The sequence below is a fragment of the Apteryx mantelli genome, chromosome 6, assembly GCF_036417845.1.
Source record: "Apteryx mantelli isolate bAptMan1 chromosome 6, bAptMan1.hap1, whole genome shotgun sequence".
NCBI classification, from domain to species: Eukaryota; Metazoa; Chordata; class Aves; order Apterygiformes; family Apterygidae; genus Apteryx; species Apteryx mantelli.
In genome coordinates this window covers 12,663,890-12,681,136 of record NC_089983.1, presented here as the reverse complement: position 1 = coordinate 12,681,136, position 17,247 = coordinate 12,663,890, and the positions used below count along the sequence as shown (strand labels likewise).

General features: G+C 45.7%; 1 long non-coding RNA gene across 1 annotated transcript in view; it reads right to left on the bottom strand.

Moving 5' to 3' along the window:
* Window positions 1-1,557: 1,557 nt before the first annotated feature.
* The window catches only part of LOC106492480 (uncharacterized), a 28,627-nt gene continuing 12,937 nt past the window's right edge, over window positions 1,558-17,247 (bottom strand). The window contains exon 3 of the long non-coding RNA XR_001294001.2: window positions 1,558-2,985. This is a non-coding gene — a long non-coding RNA (uncharacterized lncRNA). The remainder of the gene's footprint in view (window positions 2,986-17,247) is intronic.

The following is a 17,247-nucleotide window of genomic DNA, read 5'->3' as shown; positions in this document are numbered from 1 at the left end:
GGTGACTTGATCCCTGCAGGCAGAGTATTGTGAAGAATGAGGTTAGAGGCAGCCTCAGTGTGTCCCTGGCTCAGAGCTATTCACCCTGCAAAAGCTGTGTATTTGTGAGGAGCTGATATGCACAAGGCCGCTTTAGCAAAAGGAGTTTGTGCTGATTTCTCCCTGGGAGAGCAAACATCCTACTTCCCACTTGGCAAACAGCCTGCTCTCCTCTGTCCCTCAGAGTCCCTATGCAAAAATCTCAACCCTCTACAGGAAGGGCCTTTTTCTCACAAGACTTTCAGGAAGATCTTGGGCAATTTGGCTTCCATCTTCTCTTCTGGGAATGCTGGCAGTTCTTTTCTCCTGAGGTGGACTCTAATGGTCCCTCTCTCCATGGATTCCTGGTTTGAAAGGGGACTGTTCTCCATGCTGTCAAAGCAGTAGCAAATAGCTGTAGGACTCGCTATTTTTGTGGGTAGTCTTGAAATTACAGCACAGACGTAGCTAACCCAGGCACCGGCTTGACATGACTGCATTCTTCTAAGTGTTTCTTTTTTAATCACCTTGTGTAGTCTTTCAACTTTCTTGAGATTTTCCTCCCATACCTTGTTATGGTAACTAGCTGTCTTGGCTTGATTTGGATTGTGAAGTCCTGCTTGATATCTGTGTCATTCCTAACTTACAGTCTGCATCACTGGGGCTTTTTGTAAGGAAAAGAAGTTGCCCTACACCCCTGCAAGTAGATGAGCTGAAATTGTTTCATCATTTCAAAAGGTATTGAGTGGCCCCTGAATGCAGCTAACACAGAGAGATTCTGCGGTTTGGTTAACAGAGATTTGGTGGGCTGGGAGGGAGAAAAACAAGACATAAGAGTTCAGCACCTGTGTCGTCTTCAGCAAGTCATGACACCCCTGTGAGCCTCAGCTTGCTTTTATGGAGTGAAGATACTCATAGTTTCTTCTACGCTGTTTAGACTGTGTAGTTAGATTGTCAGTGCTTTGGATCAGGGATGGGTTTATGTATAGGCACATACGAGCACCTGATGCATTAGGATTCTGGATCTTAGTACAACCACAAGAGTAACAGTGAGAGAGGCTGTTGCTGAAGGAAAAGAGCTGATTCACAGTGGTGTTTGCAGCTTCTCTAAATGTGCTTACCACTAGCCCATAGACAGGGATGTCTATGAAGAGCTGGTCTTATGATGCTTTGGCTAAGTCTCGTTTCCACAGACTACCAGCGGGCATCACGAAAATGCTTTAGATTTTGATGGTCACTTTATCAAAAAGAAAATCAATGCTATATGATTGTAGCAATCAGTGATACCATGAAACAATTCAAATTTCAACAAATAACTGAGGCAATTTGCCACAGATTTGTAGGCTGAAACGGGCTTTTTACAGAACAACTGGATGAATGTAGGACAAAGAAAGTATACAAAGGAAGTATATTTCTACATACTCTGTACCAGACTAGAAGGAAGACTAAATCCACCAAAAACAGTTACATACTGCAAATAATTCATGCAAAGTCACAAACTTTGATTTGAAGCTGTTAATAAATGTAAGAATGCTGGCAGTACTTCCAGTTGGGTTTATCTCAGTTGAAGGATTAACTCTCCACCAAAAGCTTTAGTGGTGTGAGCCAGGGGCTAGTCTGAAAACTAGGACTCTGGGCTAGGTACAGCAAAGACTCTGGAAGTTGTGCCTAATTGGAGAGCAGTTACCAGTATTTTAGCATTTTTCATAATGCCCATTTCATAATACACAGTTTCCAAACTTACTCATTCCCATGAGGACTGGGGGAAAGACACATGGTCATCGTTTTGAGAGACTTGGAGGGAGAAGTACCTCTCCTCTGGCCTAGCCAGACCTATCTCATGCGCCTCCAGAGCTGTGCCTTTCCTTACATCCCTATGCATTTGTTTAAATATCTTGCTCCATGGCAAACACAAAATTGTGTCCATAATCCATGGCTCCTTTTTCAAGAAGTACTTGTCATAAGCCACTTCTGCATTTGTCCCAATCCTGAGACCTCATGCATCCTTTTGCTCATAAAAACTGCAACTCATCAAAACTGGTCAGCCCCAAGATCTTTACTCTGAGAGACAGGAAAAGGAAAAGAAAACTGAAATGTCCAGAGTAGCCTTTCCCCTGATACCGCCCTCCTATTTCTGTAATCCATGGATAAAGGACAGGCTGTAACAAGACCTACCACTGAGCTCCCTCTTCAGGGCCCTGATTCTGCACCATGACCATCTGGCAGGCTTCTTTAATTAACTAGGAATGGAGTGCAGTGGTTTGGCACTTTATTACCTACCCTGTCTGCTTTATCCTTTATGTTTCCTTGAGTTTGGCATCTTGAGTTGCATTCTAATGACATTTTCAAATCCAATTCACCTACTTTCAAGAAAAGCATTCCCCCAAAATAAGAATAATTTAAAGAGCGTTTTGAAATTGAAAGGGGTAGCAGTTCCTTTTCCCATAACTGAAGCTTACTTTTTTTCTTCAAGGCATTCGTTTCCTCTTGAAGGGAGTCACACATATTTATTTATTTATTTATTTATTTCTGCCTCTCAATTACTTTTTTGGCTTGTCTTACCGCCCTGATCAGTCATGTATATTTCTAATTAGTTTTCAGACAATGGTTTTTGTTTTTGATTTTTGTCCTGATCTGTAGATACTTGCTCCTGCACGCTCCCAGCCTCAGCTTGGTGTGTGAAAAGGCAGCTGGCTTCTATCAAGAGAAGCCATCCTTGCACAGGAAAGATACATGCAACAGTTAAGGCAAGGGTTTTGAATGCTCTTGAAAAGCATGCTCAGTATGTCTTTCAGTGTGGGGTGGCTCATTGCTTTGTAGCTTGCTTCTCCATAGACTTCTCCCTGTGTCTGCTTATTTTTCTTTTTCCTGGACACTTGTGCTCGACATTGTCTGATATTCCAGAGACTGGTCTTTGAACAGCTGCCAGCCACTCCCCTGGGTACTGCCTTGGCTTTCTTGTGCTATCTGAAAAACAAATATGAAACAATTAGCAGGAAGATCAAAATCTCTCAGTGCTTCTGGAATCCCCCTGAGGAATCTGCCTGGCGTTCAGGTACAGCCCAAAGGCTGACTAGCTCATTCTTTTCTCTCTTTCCTTCTTTCTCTTCCCATCCACCCTAATTTCTCTCTGTCTTACAAAAGATTGTTCTTTTCCATAAAACAAGCCCTTATAAAACTTTATTCAAGCTCATCAACTTTAAATATGCCAGGGTAAGGGTTTTCTTCTTCACATCTTCCGGTTACATCTTTGCCATCTCTGATCAACGGCTCTGACAAGGCCCAGTAAACATTCAGGATATGTGGGTACTACACGCTTTTGTGCTGCCAACCTACATGATGATGATGATGATGATGAAACCATTTCTCCAATCCATGCCTCAGTTTCCTAATCAGTAAAATACTACTTATCTTTTCTGGAATCTAGTGATAAGGAGAACTCTAAGAGCTAGTTATTATTAATTATGTCAAGTGGTGACATTCCAGTTATTGTGCAGATGGTGAAGATCATTTTACATAATGGTTATTGAGGCTAAAGGTTATTGGTTTTTTTTCCCAACTAATAATTAGGACATTGTGTTTTCTTAGGACAGATAGAAATTATTTCTACTTTCCAACAGAAAATTGCATTCCAGCTAAATAAACTATTTGGCAGTCTTCTTTTTTTATTTTTTTTTTCAGTTTTCCTGTGGCATTCAGTTATGTCGTGGAAGAGTACTCATTTTTCCAGCAGAAAGTTATAACTTTTTACAAGAAAGATCTACTATAAGATATTTCCTCACCTTGTAACTTTTATGAAAAGGCTTCATGAGGGGAGAATAGAAATTTTCTAATCATTTACATTGTTTTGCTTTGAGAATTTTTAGAAAAGACAAACTTAGATCATTTGAAGCACAACCATTCCTCACCTCTTTGAGCTCAATCCTACCTGAGTGTTTTGTCCAATGCATGGAAAATTTCCCCTGCTGAATCACAGAATGTTGCATCTCAGTGGTCCTTTTATTTTCCCAGCAAAACTCCATTTAACTCCCAAAATATGGCATGATTTTATTAAAAAAAAGAGTATGACTGGTGATCTCATTGATCCTGAGACACAGTTTGTCTAACTAGAGCTGACTGAAGTGTTGAGGGGGTAGACATGAGTGGGTTCCTACTCCCAGAAGACATCAAAGAAGACTGGGGACCCAGATTTTCCTGAGAAGAGAGTGTTGTGGCATGAGGTCCAACCTTCTTCCTAACACAAGTCACTCGCAGCACTTCAGCAGGTTGGTATCTTCTGCTGGAGCTAGAGTTCATCCTAGGAAAATGTCTAGTCTTGATTTAACATCTTCAGCTGATGGAGAATCCATCACATCTCTTGCTGAGGCTTCTAAATGTAATGTGGTCAGAGGCCATTTTTATTTCAGCTGATGCTAGCCTTTGTGAATTTTTGGTTCTCTGCTCTCATTGTTTAGTGGAATATTCTGCGGGAAGCAACATTTTCATCAATAGTCAGGACCATTCCCATGCAGAAACCAAGATCTTGAAGTAGACTTAGCACAGACAGCAGCAAATCTGAGAGATATTTTTCTAGTGAACTCTGTTGATGGGCTACCACGTATTGAACTAGCTGGACCTGCTTGGGTACATGGGGTTTCATTTCTGGGTAAGCAAGAGAGGGAGGAATTGCACTAGGGTATTACAGGTACCGAGGCCGTAGTGATTTTTGTCACAGCTAGCCATGCCTGGGATATTTTGTTCTGGGCCCAGCATAGCTATGCGGGTATCTGTATGAGCTGCAGAGAGCTTGTACATCTCTACATGGGGGAGGACAGATGAATATGGGCATCCTTGCTTGCATGAGGAAGGCAGTTTCCTGGGCTGCTGCACAGCTGGTGGAGTCAAGGCATATTTGCTCAGGCCCAGAGTAGGGGAAGCACAGCCACATCACTTTGGGACTGGAGATACCCTGGGACTGGCCAACTTGGTGGAACATGTACAAGGGAGCTTGGGTCTGTCCCACTTCTGTAGACATGACCTAAAAGGACCTGCAGACTAGCTGAACAATCAGAGGCTCCCACGAAGCATGTTTTACATGTAGGAGCATTTCTTAAAGCACTTTTCTCTCCCAGCCTTGCTTAAGTTCTTTTTCCTTCAAATCGTAGTCTTAGGAAGAGTTTTCCTTTGCTAAAGGAGAAGATAGGTGGATGTATAAGTATTTTGATGGCACTTTGGTACATCTGGTTTGACTGGGGCTTCTCACAGATGGCAATTAGGATGAGAGGGAAGATACCAGACTTGTGAAATGGTGGCAGTGTTGTCCTCAGCACTTTCAGACTCCTTTGTTTAAGAGGAAAGAGCTAAGTCGTGGCACAAGCTTAAGCCAAGTTTGTTAGTTGTCATTTCACCCCGTCATGCTGAACTGCCGAGGGCTGATTTGTGCTTGGCTGGCTGTTTCAATGTAAAGCCTGCTGCGCTTCTTCCTGGAACATCCCAACATAGTAAACAAGGGAAAGCGGAGGCAAAGCTCTTCCTGTGCAGCCGGCTGGAGCGCCTGTGCTTTCTCACTTCTTCGTGCATTCTTACCCTTGACCCCGGCGTGCTATCCAGTTCCCTCTGTGTGAGGTTCTCCTGAAAGTTGTGATTTCCTCTCCTGACAGGCAGCAGGAAGATGAGAAAGCTGTTGGGCAACCTTTGCTCTGAGAGTACTGGAGGGTTATTAACAAAGCATGCCTGACAGGCAGGGTTTAGGAAATACTGATAACATCAGGAAGAGGGAGGAAAGTAAACAGTCCGGTAGCTTAGGGTATGTTTGTCATTTTAAAATTGGCCCAGGCCAGCAGCTTTATAAGCTGTTCTTTCCCTTCTAGTGTCACTGTCACAGACTTGGTGCTACATATGAGGTCACACCACTTCCACTACTGGCTGAGTTGGATTTGAGACCTTTAGCTGGGACTCCAGTCTGAACCACTCCAAAGGTTGGAGAAGTTTTGGCTTGCTTTTGGCACCACATAGGACAGTTAGACAATCCAACTCCTCCTGTCCTCCGCAGATGGGAGGGTGTGGCAAAATAGAAATGTTGTTATTTCCACTGCTTCACTGATGAGGAGACCCATCGCAAGGGGAAGCGACCTACTTTATAAGGGAATTAAGGCCAAGAATAGAATTTGTGTCACTGACTTCCACTAACCCGACTTTGTAAAAGCTAGCTAGGACATTCAGCTAGGAACTATGAAATCCCATCCGCTGGGCAGTTTGCAGCTAAGATTTTGATGTAGGCCTTTTCTAATTATCGCTGACAGGCAGATCTAGGGTAAGATTATGCATTTGGGCTCTTGTTTTTTCTCTTCCCTCCCCTTCTTCATATCATGTGTCGGCTCTAGTTTCCAAATACATTTCCATGTCAAAACACTAAACTTCATCCATCATAAGCATATTTGCACAAGTCCTGATAAAATAACGCTGCTGCCATGTCTCTCTGGGAAGTTGGAGACTCCAGTCATAATGTAACATGACAATGGAAGCACCATGAGGCTGGATATTAAAATTACATCTTTTCCATTTGTGCAGTAACTGTTGTTTAGTATGGCTTGTCAGTCTGTCAGATGAAGGCACACAGCCATCTATGAGGAATTATTAATGAAGGTTCAGCCGGTTTTTCTGCTGGAAACGGATCACTTCACTCTTCATCTCACTGACTTTTTACATTAGAAAACTAAAAATAGCCCTGAGTTTGTAAGGAAAGACCTTCAATATCTGGCAGGTTTTGCCTTTCCTTTCCTGTAGGCTGTTCCTCAGAGGAAGGCTAAATACACAAATCCTTTCTCTAATGGTTTGGGACTGAGCATTTCAGAGTCATAAACATGAGTGCAAGGTGTGCATCCTGGCCTGTTAAGCACACTCAGTCCACCAAGCCCCCTTACCATCCAAACAGAAAGCAAAGACCAAAAAACCCCTCCAGCCTCTGGTAATTTACGCTTTTGAGGAAAAAGCAGGTTAAGACAAAGAAGTGCTAATCACGCCAGCTCAGAATAAACTTGGTCTTGCCAAAGGCTGTACAGCTTTCCCCGCTCTCCCCCGCCAAAGCAGCTCAGCCCAGTTTGAAGCGGCCGCGCTGCCGCAATGATGGGCCATCCTGGTGCAGTCTTGCCCTTACAGCAGGACGTGCTGGGGGCTGCCAGGGGCAGGAGGAGCACGCAGAGCGGGGAAAAGTGTTACACAGGCAGCTGTCTGCTAATGACTCCCATTATTGCATTATGACCGAGAAAACTCATTTCTGCAGATAACCTTGACAGGGCTTGCCTTCTGGCCTTTCGAAATAAATGGCTGAAACCCAGAAATTTTATCATCTGTTACGGCTTTTTTTTTGCCTCCTCTTCCCCACAACCCAGAAGGTCCAGGAACTGTTTAGACCCCCAGAAGTTCTGGGTTTTAGGTGCCAAGGGAGAAAGTCTGTGTAGTTGTTTGTAGTATCTTCCCCATTCTCCCCAAGATGATAGTGGGATACCCAGCTGGTGTGGATGAGCTGCTCTTTGCAATGGGTATATGCCAAAGGCACCCGAATAGGTGTGTAGCATGATACCACCTTTATAAATGGGCAGTGAATCGCCCTGTACATGCACACACGTGTACACACACACTCACATGTCTAGCTCAGAGACCACATTAGAAACTGGTGATTCACTTTTTTCCCCTTTACTTCCTGGAGGATGTGATACCATTTGTGTCCAAATGCACACAGTTCTCAGGTGTGCCTCTGCACTGCATGATGCAAAGCTTGCTGTGCAACAGTGGCCAACACTAAAAACCCAAGAAAGGGAAAGCAGATCAGCTTCTTTTCTCTGCCAAAGAATCTGAATGTGGTTCCACATAATTTAACGTAACTAACTGATTCTTTTGGATATACTGGGGCTGCATTCTACGCTCAGTGCTTTCCAAAACCAAATCAAGTCAACAAAGTGCTCTGCAGTATGAAGCAAAACAAAAACACACAAAAGTTCATGTGTTGTCACCAGACAAAAATTTGCTAAGAACCAGCAGAAATGAGGAGTTAATGGGTCCCATATGTGGCAGCTAACCTGGGTTTTATAAGATTTTCCATGAGATTTCTGAAAAGATTTCTATACCAGCAAATGAGATCAAAAATCCATTTTCATGTTAAACTGGACAGCTAACATTCAGGCCACATTTTCTTCCATGGCTGAGTCTATAAATACAGACTAACAGACTTGGATAGGATTCCTACGAGGTGAAAAAAACAGATGACAGCCTCTAGTATTCCTGAGCAGTAAGGCACTTAAAGCTTTAATCAGCTTCTCAGCAAGATGAGACCAGAAATAGCTCAGAAAATATTTACCTTTAAATGCATCTTGGGGAAATGTAAGTTTTTACAGAGTCTTTGTAGATATTTTCCTATTCATATGATGCAGTTAGACCATGTACCTTGTTTCATAAAGGCAGTGCTGTGTATACTTAGCTCACATTAACATGAGGAACTTGGTGATGCCTTCGACAGATGTTCCAGTGTTGCCACAGCACCGGTGTATAATCCTTACTGGGAGGGATATGCATTATATTGAACCATACAAAGACTGAGGAGGCTGGTTTTGGTTTTTTTTTTTTCCGTGTTCTTTTTAAGTGTGTTCTGAACAGCAGGGATAAGAAATATTATTGTTTTCATGTGCTGACATCAGTTCTGCGAGAAAGGTCAAACCACTGGAATTCCATTTACCGTTGCATGGGAGAAGGATCAGTAGGCTTGGTCTGAAATCTAAAAGCAACAATGTTTTTCCCAATGATTGCCTGGGGTGCGGATGTGCTGGGGGATTTTACTTGTGTGATTTTAAGGACTTAGATTGGTAGAAGTAGCATTTGGGGAATTTTTTGCTAGAACTCCTGACAAAGAATGTCTCTTGAGGCAAGCTGATAACAAAAAACACTATGGGCTGAACCAGCATCTCTGTCTTTTGGTATCCATGCAGTTTCCATGCTGACATTCAGAACATTGTCTTTTCCTTGGTCCTTTTCACATTTTTAACACGGCCCCAAATGCAATTAGGAAGGGTCTTCAGACTTTCCTCACCTCCCCCCAGGAAAGCCCTGCAACATGCTCCAGTGTAGAAGCCAGTGATTGCCTCTAAGAGCAGGACAGAGAATAACTGTTCCTGAGAGACAGTTTGCAGAGCAAAACTGGAGACCTTTAATTATAGGTTAGAAGTTTTAGAAGTACCAATAGATAACTTGTCACATAATTGCACTCGCCATTTCTTCTGACCCTGTGAGATGCTGGGCAGTTTCATTCATTCGTTTCTGTAACCTTCTATGTGATCTTCAGGTGGAAAGTGCTCAGGAAGTGCAAAGTGTTATTACTGAAGAAAAAAGACAATGAGAAAGATGAATAATGCAGCTAAGTGTGAGAGCAAACTGTGGGAGATGTTATTTTGTTGAGTCACTCTGTATTACGGCATGAGCTAGCCTTGGAAATTTGTCTGTTCCTGTGTGGCTTTTTCCAGAAATAAGTAATAATGATTTTGGTGATTAAGAGCAGCTTACAGCTTTGTCAACAGGAGACAAACTGAAAGGTGGGGGGGAAGTTGTGGGGAGTTAGAGACACAGTGAGGATTGGCAAACTCTGGAGTGTCCCGTGAGACAGTCCTCCATAAAAATCACAAGGACTGGCAGGAAGGCCAGAATGAAGTTGTGTCAGTGGATGATGTGGGAGGAAGATGTGGGTGTAGGTTCCCCCAGTCTTGTTGTCTGAGGCACGGAGCAGGCCCAAAGCCAGACGAGGCAGCTGCAGCTCACAGGATGCGTCCCACAGCAATGCAAAATGCAAATACTGTGCAAGCAGCTGAGCGTGGCTTCCCGCTGGTGTGTGGACAGGAGTTCCTGGTATTGCCAGCAGTGGCAACACGGGGAGCAGCGGGTGCAAGTTTGAGAGCCCTGAGCTCATTCCTTCCTGAGAGGTGCTGGCAGTCAAGCTCTGGGCAAGTTTCTCCTGGTGGACACGCTTGTATGCTTCTAGGGTTCCCCAGTTTGGAGTAGGCTTCAGGATTCCCCCAAATACTGAAGACCTGACACATGAAGATACTTCCTGGGAATAGATGGTCTCTTCTAATGTGCCCAAGACACTTCCCTCCCTCACGGACATGGCTTCCCCTCAGGAACACAGAATCGGTCTGAATGCTTCTCACCCCGTCTAAATTGGCCGATGAGAGAGTTTCCTTTCTCTATCTAAAAAACCCCTTGGCCAGCTTACTTTCGCCAACCACTGCGGGTAATCCGAGACTCTGCTGTTGCTCTGTTTGTTAATTATTCAGTGACCTGGGCAGACTCTGCTTCTGTGGTGGGAAGAACAAACAGGGGAAGTTGAGTTTTGTTTTTTTCTTTGACTTTTTCTCCTGGACAGTTGCCAGTTCTTTCTCCAAGGCTGCTTGTATGTGAATAGGGAATCATCAAGACTAAACAACCCCCATTGCTAGCCTTCTGTCACTATCCCTTGGCACATAGGTCCAGCCTAGAAATAGAGAGACAGCAGAAAAAAACAGACATTGAAATTGGAATTTGCAGTCTGACATGGATACAGGAAGATCTCTGTACAAAGAAATGTTTCCTGCATGGTCACAGCCGGTAACTGGGATATCTATGCACCCTTCAGGGAAGAAGATGACACTCAATCATCAACATTTCTCTGTTCAGCCTTTACCACATTTGTGCTCCTGCCAAATCCTGTTGCCTCTTCATTTACACTGATTCTGAAAACTATCTTTTCCTTTCTAAATCTGATTGCCAAAGCCGTAAAAGTGGATCGGGGACCGGGCGTAATGTCTTTCAATATTTTTTATTGCACATTGGTTCATTTTTTTCTCTGGGCTTTCTTCTGCTGCTGATTCTGATCACATCTCTTGCTTTCTCAGGAGTCTTATCAGTTCCTTCCATTATCAAATTCAGCATTTTCATCCTCCCCTACCAGCCTCCCCCTAGCTCTGCCCCAGAGTACCTCTCAGGCCAGCTAACGTCATGGCAAGCATGGTATAGAAAAGCCAAAGCAAGCCTGAGCAAGCTGAGGGGTATATCTCATCTTCTACTCTTCTAGCATAACCTCAGCTCCAGAACGGTATACATTACAACCAAAAACAAGGGAGAAGGAGAGCCGGGGAGCAGAGGGTGCTCAGCAGGGCAGGCGGGTGAGGAAACACAGCGCTCTCTGAGAGGGCATGGGAGCAGAATCAGTATTTTGGAGGGAGCAGGCTGGTATCTTCAGATGAGGGAGGAAAGCGGGCTGTGCCGTCCCACTGAACGCATTGTCGGTGCTTGTACGCAACCGAGAATCTGCTCGGCAGCGGAGACAGATATGAAAAATGCTCGAGGAGAACAGCTTCCCTGTGTGTCTCCGCAGAGCGTCACGTGCTCCTGCCCTGGCGTACGGACAATGAAATGCTGTATCAATACCAGACAAGCTCAAGATCCGGAGCAGCCCAAGGCCAACTGGGGAGGAGGTTGAAATGTAGGACGTGTGAAGAGTCAGTGTGATCCAGCGAGATAATGCAGAAATTCCGGCTGACATCTGAAATGATGTAGCCAGGAAAAGATAAGGCTCTCCCTAGGAGGGAAGACAATAATTGTTTTTTAGTGTAGCAGATCAGAGATTAGGCACTCCCATCTGTAATCTGCCTTGCTGGAAACAGTAGCTTCCTGTGCCGATGCTAAATATTTAAATTGAAGACTGCAACTGTCCACAACCTCCTCCTCCAGCTATCTCTGGAGAGAAAGGGCTAAATTTCCTTCCAGCTTAACTTAATTTTGAGCGTGGAAACACTGCTACTTCTGTCTCCTTCCTCTGATCGTTTCCGCGTGCATTAATGGAGGCGGTTGGAGAAGGCAAACATGAGGAGCAGCAGGGGTCCTGCCAGCTGGGGACATGCTAGGGGACACTTCTTTAGGAAGGCTTGCCGATGACCTCCTGGGAGAGCTTGTGGTTATGCCTGTAGCCTCCTGCTTCCTGGTGCAGACAAGGAAAGGGGAACAGGAGACAGGGACTAACAGGTCTCCTTTTCTTCTCACGCATCTCCTTCACTCCAGTTTTGTTTTCCCTCCAAAGTGCCGTTACTGAGCAGGGTGCTACATAACACTCAGCTTGCTATATGAAGCAAGAGAGCCAGGGAGCTTTAAATGAAAAGTAGCTAGCCTGTTTCTCTGTTGGTTTTTCCCCCCTCAAGGAAGCAAGTAGAGCTTCGGTCTGGTTTTACATCTGCTTCACGAGCGCCCTGCCCAGGCCCCATGCCCAGAGACATGTTACAACCCCACCTCTTTCTAGCACACAACACATGTACCAGCATAAATGCATAAGCAAAGAATTGGGCTATTTTCTCTCTGTGAGGTGGATTTATTTTCCCCCCTACTGTTCCCCGCAAGCCTCCCCGGTCCTTTTGCCCCCCTTTGGCAGGCCCCTTACACTTGTACTCTGGAAAAACAGTAGTAACTAACATTTGTGCCTTTGGCAATAAAACCACAGGCCTCGCAAACCCCAAATGGCAAAAAGACATTTCCATTCCAATCCCAGTTTTAAATTAAACTGTAATGAAAAATCAGCAGTGGCAGCTGGGACCAGAGACAGTGATTGTCTCTAGGAACAAAAAAGGGGAAGGAGGAGGAGAGCGGCAGAGCCTGCGCGGAAAGCTCAGCCTGGCAATAAAGCAGCTGCTAAACCTGCAAGGAAAAAGAAATTAGAAAAACAAATCTAGCAGAGAGGGAAGCGAAGACGCCGCTCTGCCAGGCGGCGCCGCGGAGCAGGCGCCGGCGCCTTGCGCGGGGCTGCGCTGACACCTGCAGGGCGACGGCGGCGGCGCGGGGCGGCGCGGGGGCTGCGCGGGAGCTGCGCGGGGGCTGCGCGGGGCGGCGCGGGAGCTGCGCGGGGCTGCGCGGGAGCGGCGCGGGGGCGGCGCGGGGCTGCGCGGGGCGGGGCGGCGCGAGGCTGCGCGGGGGCTGCGCGGGGCGGCGCGGGGCTGCGCGGGAGCGGCGCGGGGGCGGCGCGGGGCTGCGCGGGGCGGGGCGGCGCGAGGCTGCGCGGGGGCGGCGCGGGGCGGCGCGGCGGGGACGCGTGGAGGCAGCGCTGCCCAGGAGCTGTGGCCCGTTTCCCCGCGGAAGGGGAAAGGCGGCCGCCTCGCGTGCCGGTTCTTCAGGAGGCAGCGAGGGTTTTCGTGGGCGAGCAGGCGCTTCGGTGCGTCCCGGCGAGAGGCTGAGACAAGGAGGAGACACCAGCTTTGGGAGGGTTTGCGATGTGAGATTTGAGGGTTCGGGGTTTTTTCTTAATAATGCATACGGCCGTTCAGCCAAAGACTTGACTTACATTTTCCTGGCATGCTTTAAAGGGACGATTGCAAGAATAAAGTACTACATCTAAGCCTCTTGGACAAAATTACAACATCCATGAACTAAAAATGTATTTAAATTCTTTCCTTTTCCTCAGTTGCTATGATTTTTAGTATTTCATCACCCCTGCATGAGACTGGGGGATAAAAACCAGACTTCTTGCTCTGAAGAGTTGCAGCAGGAGCAAGCAGGGCAGGGAGGGGCACCAGAAGTGCAGAGGAGCGAAGTGACGCTCCAGAGGTCACGTAGCACACGAATGACAGTTCTAAGAAAAGAACCGAGGTCTCCGAAGAGTCGGTTTGGCACCTCGTGCGCTGGTCTACACAGCCCTTCCAGAGCCTCCCCCCTCCCGGGCCCCGCCGTAGCATCCGATGGAGTGTGGTTGAAGGGTTTGTGGTACGTTCACCGAGCGCAAGCGGGAGCCTAATTCATCCAGCCACACACAGGCGTGCTGGGAGTTAGGTGACAGCACACTGCAGGCGACCGTGCAGGGTCGCACCGCTCAGCCGCCTGCCCGGTTTGCCAGCTGGCACACACAAATGCAGGGACTGCACATCCGCTTTTAATCTGCCAGGCCTGAGCACAGTCTTGATGTGGGTTGCAGGTTTTAGTCACCTACTTTACTTGTAGGCCACTGAAAGAAGTACTGATTCAAAACAAATTTGTAGTTTGTCGATCTTTAATTTTCAACAGTCCCAGGAAGAGAAGTAAGCTAATAGCCTAGTGGTCTCTTAGCTTGTCTACAAGATACGTGGCTAAACTGGTACCTAAAGTTAAGATCGCAATCCAAGTTCCTCAAAGATAGTTAAGACACTTGACTACTTTTGGAGAGTATTAAGCGCCTAAATATTTAGGCCAAACACAAAGTAAGTTGTTGGCCTAAATTTCAAGACTGCTGAGCACCACAAGTTTTTTTACTGAAGTGATAGGGAAACCTTTATGTATTTAAAAATTAGGCCAGTTATATATGCGTCTAAATAAGGGCTTAGAGCCTACATTTACTTCAGAGGAACTGTGCACCTATTTAGAAAAGTTTCAGCTTATCTCTGTGCCTCAGTTATACTAGAAGGTCACTGCTGTGCTTGTCTTTCTGCAGAACATGCTAGAACTCACACAGCAAATAACAGGGTTTTGCTCCGTGTCATTGCGATCGCTTGGTGTGGCGGTTTGCTTGCAAGTGCACACAAGGATTTAGATGCTTGTGAGCACTTGATCTAAATGATCCCAGCAGCTCGGGCCTTTCAAGACCAGGGACAGGCTTTTCTCAAAAGCTCCATTCCTCGTGGGATTTCTAGTCGTCCCCTAAACCTCAGAAGAAGTCTCACCTCTGCTTGCTTCTTTCTTTGCTCAAATTGCTTGTGCTGTCCTTAATGTTACTGTTGCTGTGCCTACAGTTGTGGAGGGGGGAGAGAGAGCCATTCAGTCAAGACCAAAGCTGTACTTCACAGCTGGGTTTTTCTCCGGTTTGTTTGGTTTTTGTACAAACCATGTTGGGATATTTGCATGATAAAGCTCTTTTTAAGGTGCTTTTGGATGGGCCTGGGTCCTTTTTGTTTGCACAGTGGTTTGAGCCTTTCACAGTTGTGCGCTGGCCAGAGGCCAAAATTCTGCTGTCTGCTGTGTGCCAGCGACTTCCAGCAGCTCCCAGACAACGCAGGAGCCATGGGAGCTGCCTGTGGCTGCCTGCATCTGGGGACAGAACTTAAAACTCAATCAGTGACTTGCTAATTCTGTACAAAGCCCTAAGCAAAGCAGTCTCAGAAATCAAAATAATCTCCTGTGAGCACTCGAGACAGATACAGTCTGTACTGTTGCTACTTCAGTGGACTTTCGCTTGTCGAATGCAGCAGCTCAGTTATTGAGACCAACTCAGAGAGACCACAGCTAGTTCCTTGTAATTATTTTCTGTTGTGTAACCTCTTTAAAAAAAGGAATAGTATGAGACTCCTCTGTGAAAGGTTTCAGAGGGCTTACAGACCCTGAACCATATCAAAGAGGTTTCTGACTTGAGTTCCTGAGTTATTTAAATTATAGGAGGTCACGTCTGAGTTTGTGTTACTTAAAAGATCTAGTGGGCAAAGCTTTTTATGCTGTGGAAACAACTTAGTGCACATACAAGCATTCCTGTATCTTTTGATCTGTGCACAGGGCTCAGAAAGCAGTACAGCTATGAACTAGAAGGACATGGAATAGCAATAAACTTGGATCAGTTTTTACTCCTGTCAGAGCCAGTGGCAAGCGTCCCGTCAATTGCCCAGAGATGAGGTACGAGCCTCCAGGAGCACAGCGCACAGTGCTGGGGCAAGGGGGTGCCCAAGTGTTGCACCCAGATCGTAAGGTGGTGGCACGTCAACATTCGAAAGGGGCTTAGGATCTCCAGGTGCCACTGGCTTTCTGGTCCATGCCCAAACCAGAGACCATCTCGCCTAAAACATTTGAGAGTCCCTCCACATGGGAGACTCAAAATTTATAGCACATACATTGAGGAAGCGACAACTGCAAATCTGATTTCATAGATCTTTTATCTGGTCCTTATCTGAGCCAGCACATCCTTACATAGCACGGAAAAAGCTCCTTCATCTCCAAGCCCAGGGCCACGAGGTACTGGTTACGTGGCCGGAAAGGAAGGGCTGTGTCCAACGCTCGGCAGTGTCCAAAGCTCAGCGGAGTTTAGGCCGCTCCTGGCCTTTGCCATCTGGGGTGACTGAGAGCAGCCCCAAGCTTTCTGTTACCAGAAACTGGTACTCACGGAGCCTTCAGGAATGCACCCCCACCACAGAGGGAACTGGTTGGTTGTCACTTGGTTCTTTGAAAGCCGAAGTCCCCTTCTCCCCACCCCTAAGTAGGCTGGGGAGCTTTTTTTGCTGAAAGCTGCCAAAAGGATTCAGATGAGATTTTGCTGGAGACAGTTGTCTCTTGATCAGGGAAAGAAATCAGATGGTATTTTAGGAGCTCAGAAATTAGCTCATGTTCTTGAAATCCAGCAGATAACTTGCTCACTGCCATTCACACAGCTGTAAGGGAGAATATTAAAAAACTTTCAAATTCTATTTATTAAACTTGCCAGAAAACTTGTCAGAGGGAAAAAAAACCCTCTTCAGCAATTCCATTTCCCCAGCTTGTGTGAGATGCCAGGGTAGCAAGCAAAGTGTCTGGTGCTTTCTGGGGGAAGTAAAGTGTCAGAGGAACAGAGCGGGAATTAGGGCTCCGGTGCTGTATTACTCATTCTGTCACCGCCTCGGACTATTTCTGAGCAGATCTTACCTGAGCAGGTCCAATGACACTGCTGGCTGACTCATTTGAGTATTCAGCAGGACTGAAAGCCTAATTTAACCTTAGTTTATCTGGCAGTGAAGCATGATAACAACACCTGACTGTCTTGCATGTGACAATTGATTCTGGAAAGTAGTTAAACTGCTTTGAGATCTTTTGAGCAAAAGTGACTTTGTAATTACAAAGAGCTCGTATTTTAGCTAGCCTACACTAACAGTTTCTTTGTAAAATGCAATTTTAATTGCTTTATAAAAAAGATATGTTCCTTCCACCTTGAAAATCAAAAAAGGTTAAATATCTCCACCACATTCTTCCTTACTCTTCAGGAAAATTCAGCTCCATTTTTGAAGCCTCTTTAAGCGAACAACAACAAAAAAGATGTTCACAATTTTCTCACCCAACTTTGTAGAAACCCAAAATATAGGTCTCAGCCTTTACAACTCTTGATCTTCTATTTCACAAGTCATTTCAAGTTCATATCAAAAGCTAACTCACTGGTAGGGTTTCATCTTTTTCTTTTTTTCCCCAAGCTATGTTTAAAATGCATCTGTTTCGCTCCCATGGACTGATGGTCATCATTTATCCATTTTCTCTGTCTGAGGGGGA